Consider the following 17,326-nt stretch of genomic DNA (forward strand, 5'->3'; position numbering starts at 1 on the left):
GGTTCCCAAAAGTGTTTCCTCACTTTTGCACCCCTCAAAGTCATTTTGAAAAATACCCACGCACTTCCTTGCATGATGTTCAGTGGATATCTCAAATTTCTCATAAATTCTAAGTTACAAAGGATGTAATTTCCAATACATACATGTTGATTTTTTAAAAATAAAAATAAAACTGCCTAAGTGACGTTTAACATGCATCTAATGAAATCTAAATATCCCATGGATTCCATATAAGCCATCACCTATTTTTTAAAATTTTATTTATTATTGTTTCTTCTTTATTGATTAAAGTATTACATATGTGTCCTTATCTCCCCATTGCCCTCCCCCGCCTCATGCCCTCACTCCCCTGGTGTCTGTGTCCATTGGTTAGGCTTATATGCATGCATACAAGTCCTTTGGTTGATCTCTCCCCTTTGCCCCCACCCTCCCCTGCCTTCCTTCTGAGATTTGAGCATCGGATCAATGCTTCTCTGTCTCTGGATCTGTTTTGTTCATCAGTTTTTATGTTGTTCATTATAATCCAAAAGTGAGTGAGATCATGTGATATTTATCTTTCTCTGATTGACTTATTTCGCTTAGCATAATGCTCTCCAGCTCCATCCATGCTGTTGCAAATGGTAGGAGATCCTTTCTTTTTACAGCAGCATAGTATTCCATCACCTATTTTAAATACACATGAATTAGCTCATCTTCAACACTTGTTGAATTTACATTTATTCCCCATAAGCTCATATTTCTGGTCTACTCCTCCCCCCCGCCCCACACACACACAGAATTTTATCCTCACATAATACATATTTTATGTTTGAATGATTACTGATTACCCTAACATACCTCTCACAAACAAAATTATATACTTAAATTGAAATAAATTTGTTTTCTGTGAACATAAGTCTCTAAGTGTCTTTTTTTTTCTAAGTTGGCATATAATTATTTTTATTACTACACAATTAATTAAAAATCATAAAACGATGTATAGATTTGAAGAATTATTAAATGTAAAAATGTAAAATTTAATCAAAAACAAATATTCATGAGATAGCTATGTCTTTACTTTTTTATTATTTTAAAATATATTTTTTTATTGATTTCAGAGAGGAAGGGAGAGGGAGAGAACTAGAAACATCAATGGTGAGAGAGAAAACAGGAAAGACCAGATGCTTACTGGGGATTGAGCCCACAACCTGGGCATGCACCCTCACCCTGACTGGGAATCAAACCAGTGACCTCTGGTCGATGCTTAAACACTGAGCCATGCTGGCTGGGCTGGTGTCTCTTTAATTCCACTTAGTTCATGTATCCATGGCTGCCTGTTAGTTTTTGATAGAATGAGATGGGGCTCAACATTAATTCTTTTTGTGTTTTTCATATTTATAGATGTAAATATTGAGAAAGTTTGTTCACATGAGGAAGTAGAAAAGATGGAATAAAGTTTGTTTCAGCACTAAAACTCACTTTCTTTTTTTTAAAGATTATTCAAATACTCGTTTCAGTTCAAGAATACTCAAATACTAGTTTCAGAATAAATTATGCAAAAATGTAAAACATAAGAAAACAATAATATTGTATCAGTTTTAACACATTGCATGTAATTTTTTTCAAGAAAAAGATTTTAAATATAATAATGTTACATGTAATAAACATTAATATTTCTTTTTTTATTAAATCTTTATTGTTCAGATTATTACATTTGTTCCTCTTTTTTCCCCCCATAACTCCCCTCCTCCCAGTTCCCGCCCCACCCTCCGCCCTCACTCCCCACCCACTGTCCTTATCCATAGGTGCACGATTTTTGTCCAGTCTCTTCCTGCATCTCCCACACCCCTTTCCCCCCCAAGAATAGTCAGTCCATTCCCTTTCTATGTCCCTGATTCTTTTATAATCACCAGTTCATTCTGTATATCAGATTATTTATTCACTTGATTCTTAGATTCACTTGTTGATAGATGCATGTTTGTTGTTCATAATTTGTATCTTTACCTTTTTCTTCTTCTTCCTCTTCTTAAAGGATACCTTTCAGCATTTCATATAATACTGGTTTGGTGGTGATGAACTCCTTTAGCTTTTCCTTATCTGTGAAGCTCTTTATCTGGCCTTCAATTCTGAATGATAGCTTTGCTGGATAAAGTAATCTTGGTTGTAGGTTCTTGGTATTCATCACTTTGAATATTTCTTGCCACTCCCTTCTGGCCAGCAAAGTTTCTGTTGAGAAGTCAGCTGACAGTCGTATGGGTATTCCCTTGTAGGTAACTGGGTTTCTTTCTCTTGCTGCTTTTAAGATTCTCTCTTTGTCTTTTGCTCTTGGCATTTTAATTATGATGTGTCTTGGTGTGGCCCTCTTTGGGTTCCTTTTGTTTGGGGTTCTCTGCGCTTCCTGGACCTGTAAGTCTATTTCTTTCACCAGGTGGGGGAAGTTTTCTGTCATTATTTCTTCAAATAGGTTTTCAATATCTTGCTCTCTCTCATCTTCTGGCACCCCTATAATTCTGATGTTGGTACGCTTGAAGCTGTCCCAGAGGCTCCTTACACTATCTTCGTATTTTTGGATTCTTTTTTCATTTTGCTTTTCCAGTTGGGTGTTTTTTGCTTCTTCTCATTTCAAATCTTTGACTTGATTCTTGCACTCCTCTGGTCTGCTGTTGGGAGTCTGTATAATATTCTTTTTTTTTTTTTTAAATATATTTTTATTGATTTTTTACAGAGAGGAAGGGAGAGAGATAGAGAGTCAGAAACATCGATGAGAGAGAAACATCGATCAGCTGCCTCCTGCACATCCCCCACCGGGGATGTGCCCGCAACCCAGGTACATGCCCTTGACCGGAATCGAACCCTGGACCCTTCAGTCCGCAGGCCGACGCTCTATCCACTGAGCCAAACCGGTTTCGGCCTGTATAATATTCTTTATTTCAGTCAGTGTATGCTTAATTTCTAGTTGGTTCTTTATCACAACATCGAGGGTCTCATTAGATTTCTTGAGGATCTCACTACATTTATCGGCAGTTTCTAGAAAATTATTGAAAGACCTTAAAAGTGCGGTTTTTAGCTCTATATCCTCCATTTCTGTCATGTTTCTTTGTCTCCGCATTTTTTATGCTTTCTTGGCGCACCCCCTTGTGGTCTTTGTGCGCAGTCTTGTTGTAGTTAAGCCTTGATTGTTGTTGGCAATACTGGGGGTGATTTGACCTCCAGGCTAACTGGCTATGAGAGTCCAACATTAATATTTTAAGAAAAAAATTTAAATATAATACTACCAAACTATACTAACATAGTCTAAGATTACAAAAGTTGTAGGAAATATTAAAAATCTGCAAATAACAGAATTACTTCTATTATATCCTAAAATTTTTTTTCTAGCTCTATTTTTGTTCATCAGTTTATGTTGTTCATTATATACCACAAGTGAGTGAGATCATGTGATATTTATCTTTCTCCGTCTGGCTTATTTCATTTAGCATAATGCTCTCCAGGTCCATTCATTCTGCTGCAAATAGTAAGAGTTCCTTTTTATAGCAGCATAGTATTCCATTATGTAGATCAACCAGAGTTTTTTAATCCACTAATCTGCTGATGGGCACTTCGGCTGTTTCCAAATCTTAGCTATTGTAAATTGTGCTGCTATGAACATAGGGGTGCATATATCCTTTCCGATTGGTGTTTCTGATTTCTTGGGATATCGTCCTAGAAGGGGGATCACTGGGTCAAATGGGAGTTCCATTTTTAATTTTTTGAGGAAACTCCATACTGTTTTCCACAGTAGCTGCACCAGTCTGCATTCCCACCAGTTAAAACTCAATTTCTTTCTTTTTTAAAAAATATTTTATTGATTTTTTACAGAGAGGAAGGGAGAGAGATAGAGAGTTAGAAACATTGATCAGCTGTCTCCTGCACACCTCCTACTGGGGATGTGCCCGCAACCAAGGTACATGCCCTTTACTGGAATAGAACTTGAGACCTTTCAGTCCACAGGCCGACGCTCTATCCACTGAGCTAAACCAGTTAGGGCAAAACTCAATTTCTTAATTCCAAGTTATAGCCTAAAAAGCTCACTTCTCATCTATCAGAGTCATTAGGTCCTCTTTCACTTTTAAATTGGAAGCCACAATAATTAACCATAGAGTCCTTCACTTTCTCAACTTCTAACCCAGTGTTTTGAATGGAACATTCCCCTTATGTGTAGTGCTGGGGGTTTTCACACCCAAGCAGTGAGATCCTGAAGGTGGAGGACCAGCAGATGGGAAAGGAGCAGCAGCCCCACCCGTCTACAGCTGCTGTTTGTACAGCTAATCGATCTGTACCCCTGGGGTACATGTCCAGGTGACATGTGTGTGTGTGTGTGTGTGTGTGTGTGTGTGTGTGTGTGTGTGTGTAAACTCAGGGCTTGCTGCGCAGGGTATCTTAATGGAAACATGTTGCAAAGTAGTCCTCTCCCCTGGCTCAGGATGGATCCAGGCAGTGAGACCCCCCTGGGAAACCCATGAAACAATCCAGACCCAGGGCGATGGCTGCAGAGACCAAGGGGAGGGAGCCAAGTGGAGACACAGTCTGCGGGAACAGCCAGGACTTGGATCTGGTTGACGGCCAAGGATGAAGAGAGAAGCCAAGTCACTCCAAATTAGGATGAGCAATGTCCAGAATCATCCTGGTGCCACCACTGGGCAGGAAGACAGGAGAGAGGAGCCAATAAATTCTGTTGGCATATTTTATATTACACAAATAATATGTGCTTATTATAAAATGCACACATTCACACACATACACACACACACACAGTATCAGTCATCTATTGCCACACTAGTGCTACTTAACAAATCACCCCAGACTTAATGACTTAAACAACAAGCATGTTTTTAATAGCTTTATTGAGATATATAATTCACATACCATACAATTTATTTATTTAAAGTATAAATTCAATGTCTTTTGGTATATTATGTTATTATTTTTTTAAATTTTGGTAAAATATATAATACAAAATTTACCATTTTAAGTGCCTTATTCAGTGGTATTAAGTACATTTGTTATGCTGTGAAACTATTATAATTATCTATTTCCAAACCTTTTAATCCCCAAGCACAAACTCTGTACCCATGTAATAACCCCACAAGCCCCTGGTGGCCTCTAATAGACTGTCTACGAATTTGCTTATTCTAGATACTTCATGTAAATGGAAGCATGCAGTATTTGTCGTTTTGTATCTGGCTTACTTCACTCAGCAGAATGTTTTCAAGGTAAGCATAATTGCTCAGGGGTACGTGGGTCTCTGAGCTAGCTCTAAGCTGAGGTTGGCTTCAGCTCGACTCATCATGTCTTCACATTTTCCTATGACCAGCCATTTCCCAGGGTATATTCTTCTCACTGAAGGTCACAACAGCCCAAGAGACCAAGAGATGCCAAGAAAGCATATTTAAGGCTTCTATTCTGTTACCTCCATCTAAATTCCATTGGCCAAACCAAGTCATCTGGCCAAGTTCAACAACCATGGGCCAGGGAAATACACTTGGCCCACAGCAGGAGAAGCTGCAAAGCCAGGGCAAGGGAGGGAGTGAAGAATTGAGAATAATCCAATCTGCCACACATAGAGACATATACAAGTAAATAAAGTCCCCCTCATCCCACTCTCCCCCCTAATCCTGTTCCCTCTCCAGAGAAAACCACGGATATCAGCACCATATTGTCCTGTGACTTCCTTTGTCCAATGAACAATAAGCCGTGATCTCTTTTCCTGCCAATACATATAGATCTCACTCATTATTTGTAACCACAGCAGAGATTGGACACAGATACACAGAGGAACACCGTGTGAACACCTGAAAGAAGATGGCCATCTACAAGCCAAGGCGAGAGGCCTCAGAAGAAACCAACCCTACTAACACCTTGGTCTGGGACATCCAGCCTCCAGATGGCGAGAGGATACATTTCTGTTGTTGAAGTCCCCAGTCAGTGGTCCTTTGTTATGGCAGCCCAAGCTGCTCAGGTCTCTGACTCCAGAGCATCTCGTTCTCCCCGATTAGGAACAAATACTGTAGTGAACATTCTTGTGCATGTGATTGACGGTGGAAGTCTGACGAGCCTGTGGGAAACCAGAAGATACGTGTGTCCTAGATTCTGGCGGGTTTGCCGTTGCACCCCCAAGGGAGCACCTAGGGAGTTGTCCACGTACCTGAAGGTGAAGACCAGAAGCTGCGGGATTTGTCTGTGCCAGGGCATTCACAGTGGTCAGAGGCCGGGACTTTTCTTTTCACCCCTGACCTCTCCCTTCGCTCCCAGCCCAGCTTTACTTTGGGAATTATCAAACATTGAAAAGTATTGGCCTTCCTAGTCACTCAGATGTGGCTTGCTTTGGCTTTCCTTACAGCAGTGCAATCCTCGCACATTATCCGTGGCTGGCTCTTTCTTCTCTATCCTTTTTCCTTCATTCTGGACCAGCTTAACGATGGGCAGAAAGCCAGCTGCACCTCTTCTTGGTGGTCTTCTAAAGCAACAGATTCTTCCATAAGACCATCTGCCTGCAGTCTGCCCTGAGCTCGATCTTCACAGGGGAGTTCCATTCACTGCCTCCCTGTCCGGTTACCTGAAGGCTGCTGCAGGCCATTGAGCCACCTGTCCTCCAGAGGGGATGCTATGCAAGCTCTGGGCCCTTCTCCTCCTCTCCCCACCAGAGGCAAGGCCCGTTCTGCCAAGGGCCCTCTGCACGTGCCCTTCTCTCTGAGGAATTGGGGTCTTGGTCTTAGGTGCACAGAGGGCAGGATCTTCTGACACCAGTCTGTGGATAGAGACCACCAGGGCCTGACAGGGCCTCAGGCTTCTCTGTGGCTCTTCCCTAGCATTTGCTAGCCCAATGCCTGGACTGATTTGATACTCTGTTTTTCTCTCTGTGCCATTTACCCTCCGACCTTCTTTTCTGTCTTGGTTGAATGGATTTGGTAACTCTAGTGGGTGTCTTTTTTTATTTGCATTTTTTGTTGTTTTCCTCTAAAGCACATTCCTAGGGTGTGGGTGCAGAAGGAGTGACTCCGTTGTTCCATATCACTCCCTTCACAGCCACCACTGCCTTGTATCCTGAAACTCGGGTTAGGTTTTGGTCTTTCTTGCTCCACTGGGAAAACAGAAACAAAATGAACAAAAATCCTTAAAATATGGGACAGAAGGAAAAGCTCTGGGACAGGAGATAGATCTGCTGGGTTTTGAGGAGTGGTCTTCTTTCTTCTCGAAGGAGAGAAACCTTTTCTCACTGGTACATTTAAAACTCCCAACTCTGGGAAGTACCAATTTTGGATGCGTCACTGCAACATAGAATACTCAGAGACCCTGAATTTTCCAACACTGGAAATCAGACTTTACAGAAACTATTAAATCCAAAACCTCTGATTGCTTGGTGTTTTTCTGTCATTTTGAGAGACTAAATGTAGGGGGAGGGGACAGATGAAAAAACACTCGTACAATTTTAATATGCCCCAGTTAAACTTTAGCTAGTCTCCCTCCATTTCCTCCCACCATAAGAGCAACTAGTTAACAACATCACCTTTGGTAATGCACTTTATCTGTGTCTCAGCTGCCTCGTGTAAATGAAGTAGGTGAACTGATAATATCTAAGGTCTCTCTTAGCTTTGAAATTCTCTTCTACCTTTCCCAGCTATCCAGGCTATTCTAATCAGACAGAAAATTTAACATTTAAGTTTCAAGGTTTTCCAGTAATGTTCAACAAAGGTAATTTAAATAAAGTAAAATATTGTAAAGATACATCAAGTCAATGGCTCTGAAATTTCAAGGCCTACTTCACTAGTTGGAAGAAAATTTTAGCAAAAAAAATAAAGAAAGCAGAGATCAAGAATAAAAATAGAAAAAAGAGTAGGTAGCAGAATATATATATAGTTTTTATAGAAGTTTAAGAAATATAGAGACTAATGAATAAGTTTAATGTCAAAAGATCAATGAAAGAGTCTGAAAGGATAATTTTAGATCAAGAATAAGCCAGCAAAACTTTGACTAAAGATGCTGGAACTATACAGAACAGGAAGAAATGTAGAAGATGTAACTCTATTTAAAATGTTTATTTAAACAAATGAAAGCAATAAACTTGTGATGACCAGAATAAAGAGTAGAGGAACTAATTAGCATTTACTGAAAACCCATTATCTGTCAGGCATTGGGCCAGGTGGCTTACATCACCTATGCAATTTATGAGTTCATTGAAGCATTAAAAAACAACACTAAAACCACCATGAATAATTATTGTTTATTATGCATAAGCATTGAGGATTCAAGGAAGTCTTGGTTGGTGGTTCTGAAGTCAGTAGGACTTCAGTGTAGGCTTGTCATCTGTATGTTGAATGTTTCTCAGGTGATTGTGTTACATAGCCAAGCCTGAAAATCCCTGATCCAATGCACATCCTTTACGTTGGAAGAGCTGGGCAAATGTGGGAAGACCCTTGAAAAAGCTGGAAAATAGAAAGATGTGGGGGAAATGAAAGCAGTTCTGGGTTGGACTAGACCTAGCTTGCTCAGGAAGTCAGCCTTAGTATGGATTTTAATTAGGACAAATGTCATAATTTACTGGTTACCATAATCAGACTGGCAGAGTGGGACTGGAGAGTTAAAGTTTCCTTAGAAGAGTTATTGTAAGTACAAATTAGAATATACTAAAAGTTCCCCCCAGGTTTATACCCAAGGCTCTGCGATATAAAAACAGGCATTCAGGCAGGTCCCAGGTTGAGATCTAACAGCAGCTGAACAGCGTACAGGCCATTCTTCATTGTGTGTCCTGGGAAGAGAGTATGGAAATAACAAAAATTAGACAGGTCAACAGGGTCCCAGACATGGGGGTGGGGCTCAGAACTCTGTGGCTCTTATGGTTACCAGGAACTAGAGCACACACGACTCAGGGGCCCCTTCTACTAAATGGAAAGGCATAGTGAGATCGAGGGGCAAAACGGAAGTCTAGAAGGTATACACACCTAGAAGTCTACACCAGGACCCAAGAGCCCAGGCCACTCTGGTGCGGGAGACAAGCCCATGTGATTCAGCGACAGGTGACCTGTTCTGAATCTCAGCTTTGCCACTTACACTTGTGTAAACTTGGCCAGTTGTATGCCCTCTATGATACTTAATTTTCTACCTGTAAGATGGGAATCAAACTAATAGTATCTACTTCATAAGGTTTTTGTTAGGATGAACTGAAGTAAGATATCTATACCTCACAATAAAGACCCACTCAAAAGGGTTAACTGTTGTTGTTACCCTGAACTGGTGAAGAAGACTAACCTGGTAGCGGCTGTAGACGTTTTTGGAGGGAATGAGGGGGAGGAACAGGAGAAACCTAAGGATGAGGAGAAAAAAACAGGAAGTAAGAACTTGAACTACAGAAAGGTGGAAAAGAAGAGAAGATTTTAAGTCACACAATAAAGGGCAGGCTAATAGGTCTTGGTGATTGGCTGTGGGAAAGCAACAGCCCGGCCAAGGCTGCCATGAATTGTTCAAGCTTTAGTGACTGGGGTAATTATGGTAAGTGTGACAGAAATAGGAGTTTTCCGGGGAGAGGGTGTTTGGGAAGAAGAGAAGACTGAGTTTGAGATAGTGGAGTTTGAAATTAAAATGTAAAGACTGGAGAAACCAAGATGGCGGCATAGGTTAACACCGGAGATTGCTGCCTCGAACAACCGCTTCAGAGCTATAACTAAAGGACAGAACGGACATCATCCAGAACCACAGGAAGGCTGGCTGAGTGGAAATTCTACAACTAGGAGGAAAGAGAATATCATACCCAGACTCAGAGGAGGCGCAGTGCTGAAGTGAAATACTTAGGTGCGGAGTGCGCGCGGAGCGGGCTGGCGGTGAGGGCGCGGTTGTTGTTTTCAATTGGGAGGGAGTTTCAGACTCTGAGCTCCAGATCCGGGTGAGTCTCTGGGGACCCAAACTCAAACGGGAGAAGTGGGACTGTCTGGCTTCGGTCGGAACTCGAAGGCAGCTTTCTCTCTGAGGTTTGCAGCGGTTGCTGGGACTCTGAGAGGCAGAGCACCCAGGGACGGAACTGAGAGCAGCCATAACTGCTTGCTCTGCCCGCCCTGTAGATCCCCGGGGACCCGCCCCGCCCAAGCCCTGCCCAGAGCCATTTGCCAGATAGCCTCAGGCAAATGCTAGATTAGCACCGCCCTAGAGATCCAGCACAGAAGCTCTCCCACTGCAGACACAGCTGACTCTCATAGCCAGTTAGCCTGGAGGTCAAATCACCCCCGGTATTGCCGACAACAATCAAGGCTTATTTACAACAAGACTGCGCACAAAGACCACTAGGGGGTGCACCAAGAAAAGATAAAAAAACGCGGAGACAAAGAAACAGGACGCAAATGTCAGAAATGGAAGATATAGAGCTCAAAACCACACTTTTAAGGTCTCTCAAGAACTGTCTAGAAGCTGCCAATAATCTTAGTAAGGCCCTCGAAAAGACTGGTGAGACTGCTGATAAATGTAGTGAGATCCTCAAGAAATCTAATGAGACCCTCGATGTTGTGATAAAGAACCAACTAGAAATTAAGCATACACTGACTGAAATAAAGAATATTATACAGACACCCAACAGCAGACCAGAGGAGCGCAAGAATCAAGTCAAAGATTCGAAACGTGAAGAAGCAAAAAACACCCAACTGGAAAAGCAAAATGAAAAAAGAGTCCGAAAATACGAAGATAGTGTAAGGAGCCTCTGGGACAGCTTCAAGCGTACCAACATCAGAATTATAGGGGTGCCAGAAGATGAGAGAGAGCAAGATATTGAAAACCTATTTGAAGAAATAATGACAGAAAACTTCCCCTACCTGGTGAAAGAAATAGACTTACAGGTTCAGGAAGCGCAGAGAACCCCAAACAAAAGGAATCCAAAGAGGACCACACCAAGACACATCATAATTAAAATGCCAAGAGCAAAAGACAAAGAGAGAATCTTAAAAGCAGCAAGAGAAAGAAACCCAGTTACCTACAAGGGAATACCCATACGACTGTCAGCTGACTTCTCAACAGAAACTTTGCAGGCCAGAAGGGAGTGGCAAGAAATATTCAAAGTGATGAATACCAAGAACCTACAACCAAGATTACTTTATCCAGCAAAGCTATCATTCAGAATTGAAGGTCAGATAAAGAGCCTCACAGATAAGGAAAAGCTAAAGGAGTTCATCACCACCAAACCAGTATTATATGAAATGCTGAAAGGTATCCTTTAAGAAGAGGAAGAAGAAGAAAAAGGTAAAGATACAAATTATGAACAACAAATATGCATCTATCAACAAGTGAATCTAAGAACCAAGTGAATAAATAATCTGGTGATCATAATAGAATCAGGGACATAGAAAGGGAATGGACTGACTATTCTTGGGGGGGAAAGGGGTGTGGGAGATGCGGGAAGAGACTGGACAAAAATCATGCACCTATGGATGAGGACAGTGGGTGGGGAGTGAGGGCGGAGGGTGGGGCGGGAACCGGGAGGAGGGGAGTTATGGGGGAAAAAAGAGGAACAAATGTAATAATCTGAACAATAAAGATTTAATAATAAAAAAAAAAGACTAGCTCAGAGCCCCTACAGACTTTTGGGATCCATCCAAAAACAGCTGTTAGCCCTGGCCGGGTGACAGTTGGCTGGAGTGTGGGTCCCATGCACCAAAGAATTTAATTCTCTGTCAGGGCACATAAATAGGTTTCAGGTTCAGTCCCCGAGTCGGGCATGTACAGGAGGCAATCGATTGATGTTTTTCTCACATCAATCAATTCTCTCACCTCTCTCTCTCTCTCTCTCTCTCTCTCTCTGTCTGTCTTTCTCTCTCTCTCTTTCAACAAAAGCATATCCTAGGGGACACAAAGAAGCAGCCTTGAGAGGAAGGCCCCTGGACAGGGTGCAGTGAGGGAGCACAAAATTGGGACTTGTGAGGTGGGAGCTCAGCAGTGTGGAGTGTGGAGGAAACCAAGGAAGAGAGAAAGAGTAGCATGTAAGCATGTAAAGAAGCTGAGAAGAAGGAGGACCGTCCAATGGGAGCATGCAGAGGGCCAGGTACTGGTAACACTGCGACTGTGTGTAGAAGAAAAGCCCCAGTCAGGCCTTAACTTCCCTCTTTGGTGCCTGGGAGTTAACAGGCCACCTCTCAGTTCCCTGTAGCCTGTGAAATATTGTGCAGAACCGGCATTGTGGGGCAGAAGCCAGGCTGTGTGAAATTAAAGACACCGTGCTTTAAAAAACAGGCAGTGAGTGAAGATGTACTTCTCCGAATTTTTAAGGTGAAAGGAACTTATACAATAGCTTTCTTTTGACTTCGAAGTCAAAGAAAGGTGGTTCGGTAACCAGAGGTGCAGAGTACTGCGCTGTGTTCCAGTGGGGATACAGAGTAGGCTGAAGGAATAGGCACAATGGAATAAAATCAACAAAGGAATCTTATGATGCCCTTTCTCCCGGTCTCTGTGAAGCATCCTGGTCTTACAAGCTGACTTCACTCCACTAAAGCCAGCAGAGGTAGGAGAGCTGGGACCATGGAGTGCCATGGAAACGAAGCAAGTCCTTTCTGGAAGTATAAATGCACAACATTACGTTTGCTCCTTGCCACTGAGTTCAGTATGCCACTGTTTCTATATGTAAAGTGTGCTTGAGGCTTCATGGAAGGTTTTTTTTTTCTTTAATATTTTTATTGACTTCAGAGAGGAAGGGAGGGGAGAGAGAGATAGAAACATCAGTGATGAGAGAGAATCATCAATCGCTGCCTCCTGCACACGCCACATTGGGGATCGAGCCTGCAACCCGGGCATGTGCCCTTGACCAGAATCAAACCCTGGACCCTTCAGTCTTCAGGCCGATGCTCTATCCACTGAGCAAAACCAGCCAGGGCTTTTGATTGTTTTTTTAAAATATATTTTTATTGATTTCAGAGACAAAGGGAGAGGGAGAGAGAAATAGAAACATCAATGATGAGAGAGAGAATCATTTATTGGCTGCCTCTTGCACGCCCTCTACTAGGGATCGAACCTGCTACTTGAGCATGTGCCCTGATCAAGAATTGAATCTGGCCCTAACCCGTTTGGTTCAGTGGATAGAGCGTCGGCCTGCGGACTCAAGGGTCCCAGGTTCGATTCCGGTCAAGGGCATGTACCTTGGTTGCGGGCACATCCCCAGTGGGGAGTGTGCAGGAGGCAGCTGATCGATGTTTCTCTCTCATCGATGTTTCTAACTCTCTATCCCTCTCCCTTCCTCTCTGTAAAAAATCAATAAAATATATTTTTTTAAAAAAAGAATCGAATTTGGTCTTCCTGTTCATAGGTTGACGCTCAACCATTGAGCCACACTGGCTGGGGCGAGACTTCATGGAGTTTAAGGTGAAATGAAGTTTAACTGAACAGCAAAAGCCTAGAATTGCTGTGGTTTGTTGGCAATGCCAAAACCAACAGTTGTTGTTTTTTTATTGTAGTGATTTACTTCATTAAAAATTTCTGGGTAAAAACCATCTTTGTCTAAGGGCTCTATAATACATGAAAGCACATTTAAAGGAAAACCGTTTGGAAAAAAATCTCTCAGCAGATAATCATTTAAACATTTAGTGGGCTTAGGCTTTTAACAACAAACAGAAGATTCCTCCAAAAAAAACCCTGATTTTTCTCGGAAAAAGAAGATTGCTTTCTCATGGAGACATTATTATGAAAATGTTTTGTGTCCAACAATGCAAACCTTGGTCTCAAGAAAAACCCTTTGAATTCTAGCCCAAGCAATCTCTCTGGATTTTGATTTAACAATTACCAAGTTATCTGGTACACACATCTAACCAGACATTGCCAAACGTAACTCAATATTGTGAGATTAGAGTTTCTGAATTTAATTCTTCCCTTTGGTCATACAGACTTTAGTGAAGCACAGTTTCCAAAAGGTAATAATTGGCTCTAGTCACACTTCTTAATTCACTATAAAACAAAGGCACTAGGGAATCTTAATTTTGGTTTCCAGAAAAGTTTCTGAATCATTATTTAGCAGGTTAATAATAACATTGTATAGAGGTTGATTGTTTATAAATCATTTGAATATAAATTATATCATCATCTCTTTATAATCATCCTGAAATGTACTTTTACTTTCTAGGTGAGAAGAACATAACTAACTTAAGGTTATTCAATTAGTAAATGATTCAGAATATCTCTACTGCCATAGCACCATGCATTTCCTACTTCACCATAATTCATTCATTTGTTCATTCATATATTCAGAGAGAGAGAGAGAGAGAGAGAGAGAGAGAGAAATATTGATGTGAATCTAGACACATCCGATTGATTGTCTCCAGCACATGCCCTAACCAGGACCAGGGATCGAGACTGCAACCAACGTTCGTTCCCTTGACAGGAATCGAACCCGAGATACTTCAGTCCAAAGGCCAATGCTCTAACCACTGAGAAAACCAGCTAGGGCTAACAACAGACGTTTTATTTCAAGAGATTTTTAAAAAAATGGCGGCAGAAAGGGACTGAAATAGGGAAATGGAGACAACACTAGCTGTGGCCACTCTCTTCCTAACACATTTATTTATTTTAATTTCTTAATCTTATTTTTCAATTACAGTGACTACTCAGTATTATTTTATAATAATTTCAGGTGTACAGCATAGTGCTTAGACAATTATAGAATTTGCAAAGTGACCCCCCGATAATTCAAGTATTCACCTGATACCCTACAGTCATTACAATATTGCTGTACTCTACATCCCCATGACTATTTTGTAATTACCAATTTGTACTTCTTAATCTGTTTAACTTTCTTATGCAGCCTCCCATCTTCCCTCCCATAGGGCAAATGTCAGCTTTTTCTCTGCATCTATGAGCCTGCGTCCGTTTTGTTTATTTTGTTCTTTAGATTCCACATATAAGTGGAATCATATGGCATTTGTTTTTCTCTGACATATTTAGTGTAGCTTAATCGCCTCTGGGTCCATCCACGTTGTCTCAAGTGATAAGAGTTCATTCATTTTTACGGTGGAGTAATATTCCCTTATTTACATGTTCCACCTCGTCTTTATCCATCGATGATGATAGGCACTCGGGTTTCTTCCACATCTTGGTTATTGTAAATGATGCTGCAATAAACGTACGGTTGCATATATCTTAAAAACCAGGAGGATGCTGGTTTTTGAATTGCTCTTTGTGTATACAAATTCCACGAGGCTTTGAAACAGATCATTCAGGGCAGTGATGTGGTTATATTGTACTGACAGCAGGGGCAGAAGGCTGCTTGTGTTTCAAGGCTGAGTTTATGTTGTTATTGGCAGGACAGTTTGATTTTAAATTTTGCATATTTTCCTAGTGAACACGTGGTTTTTGTAGGAAAGGTAGCATATAACATTGCTCCTGGGATCTTGGCAGCATTGCTGTGAAAACAGGTAAAATTTCCTAAGCAACTAATAGGTTTAAAAATTTTAGATCATTGCTTAGATTCCTGATGTTTTGGTCCTTCTATTGATCATCCACAGAATTGTCATGAATGGAAAGTTAAAGTTATGGTATATAGTTTAAAGTAACAACATTATTCTTGCTTAAGTGCAGCATCATTTCAGGTATTAAAGAATAAATTAACGGGGAGCCCAAGCTAGCTTGAATAAAGACTCTCTGCTTTTGCATCGGAAAAAAGAAGAATAAATTATTTAGCACAGAAATCTTCTGCTGTTAATTTTAGCAGTACAATTTTTATTTTATTGCAAGGTACACAATCATATATACAATGCATAATTATCATCTTAAAAGCAACAAGATATGAATAATAAACATCATAGTAAAGGATATATGAATATACTTTTCTTGCAGAGAATAAAATCTTAGGGATGAGAGCTCCATATTGATGCTGAATCTTCCAAATGGCTCTTGCTTAGAAAATAAATCTTATTGAATGGACATGCAAACTTGTCACAGCGTTCTTGTGAAGCAGCTCTAATTTAAAGCCAGCCAACATATTTCTTTTATCTCAGTAATTCTTCTTACTACGTCCCAACACTAGAAAAAACACGCATGAATTGCCTGATAATGGTTTACAAATTTAAGAACTTTTATTTCTCACTAACGCATCATAGAATGGAGCCATTTCCTTAAAATTTATGTGAATAGTCCTCATTGTTGCCTCAAAACTATTTTCCAAACTATGCTTCCTTTTTTAGTATAAAGCCTGAAGTTTTTACTTAAACTCTCTGCATCGGGGCTGCCCCTAGGTTCCTAAGAGTAGTCTGAGACACAAATACTCTCCTCCCAGTTAGGATTATGGGTTTTTTCATCCGCTTGCCTCTTGCACATCTGTTTCATTTCCCTGAATGTTTTCTGACCCCTCACTAAATTCTGTCTCACAGAAGTCGTTACCCAGGTTGGAAGATGGAGTTCGTGTAGAGCGTTAACTCGAGGATACATGCAGCTCTAGTCTCAAAGACACAGGGGGCAGTGCCCTCCTTGCTGTGATGGGAGAACAGGAGCACGAAGAGATGGGACACAGCTGGGTTTGGACGAATGTATTGTATGGAATGATGAAGGAATCGCAATACAATCACTGATTCATGACAGTACACACACACACACACACACACACACACATGTACACACACTTTCACCCATTCATGCATGCACACACAGTCTTGTGCACATACACCCTTTTAATGGAGAAACACGTTTGTGTGATATTTTTCCTCACATACGTGATTCACTCTATCATTCTTTAATGTAGTGCCCTTAAATGACATCGCCACCCACCCTCCTCTTTCATTTTCAGGAGATTGGTGTTAACAATAATGGAGAAGCGTCTAACACCCCTCAGGTCATTTAGAGCTACTTCCCTCTCCTTGGCCTGCAAACTTAGATATAAGAGATGGAGGATACCCAGGCTGAAGCTCAGGCTCTAATGATGGCAACTGGTGCTATGAAGGCATGTGTGGTGCTAAGTTAAAGAGAACACGTTACTGTAAGTTTGTTCCGTGATTTTATCTCCGTTAGAGTTTTGGGTTTTACCATTGTAAAGAGGTTTCTATATTTCCCATGTCAGTAGGGTTTGTTTCTGGAATTATTTGCTATACAGATCTCCTTCCTGTATGATATCCAAGATTTTTAAGCATGGGTGAATGTCAACCAATATTTAACCCATTTCTATCTACTTTTATTTATAAGACTATAAGAACACCTAAGAAAAATCAATACAATTTAAGAAGTGTTCAAAAGAGCTCTATGTTGTTGTTTTTTATTTTTATTGATTTCAGAGAGGAAGGGGGAGAGAGAGAGAGAGAGAAACATCAATGATGAGAGAGTCATTCATTGATCAACTGCCTCCTGCACACCCCACACTGGGGAT

Source organism: Myotis myotis, unplaced genomic scaffold, assembly GCF_014108235.1.
Source record: "Myotis myotis isolate mMyoMyo1 unplaced genomic scaffold, mMyoMyo1.p scaffold_m19_p_16, whole genome shotgun sequence".
NCBI lineage: Eukaryota > Metazoa > Chordata > Mammalia > Chiroptera > Vespertilionidae > Myotis > Myotis myotis.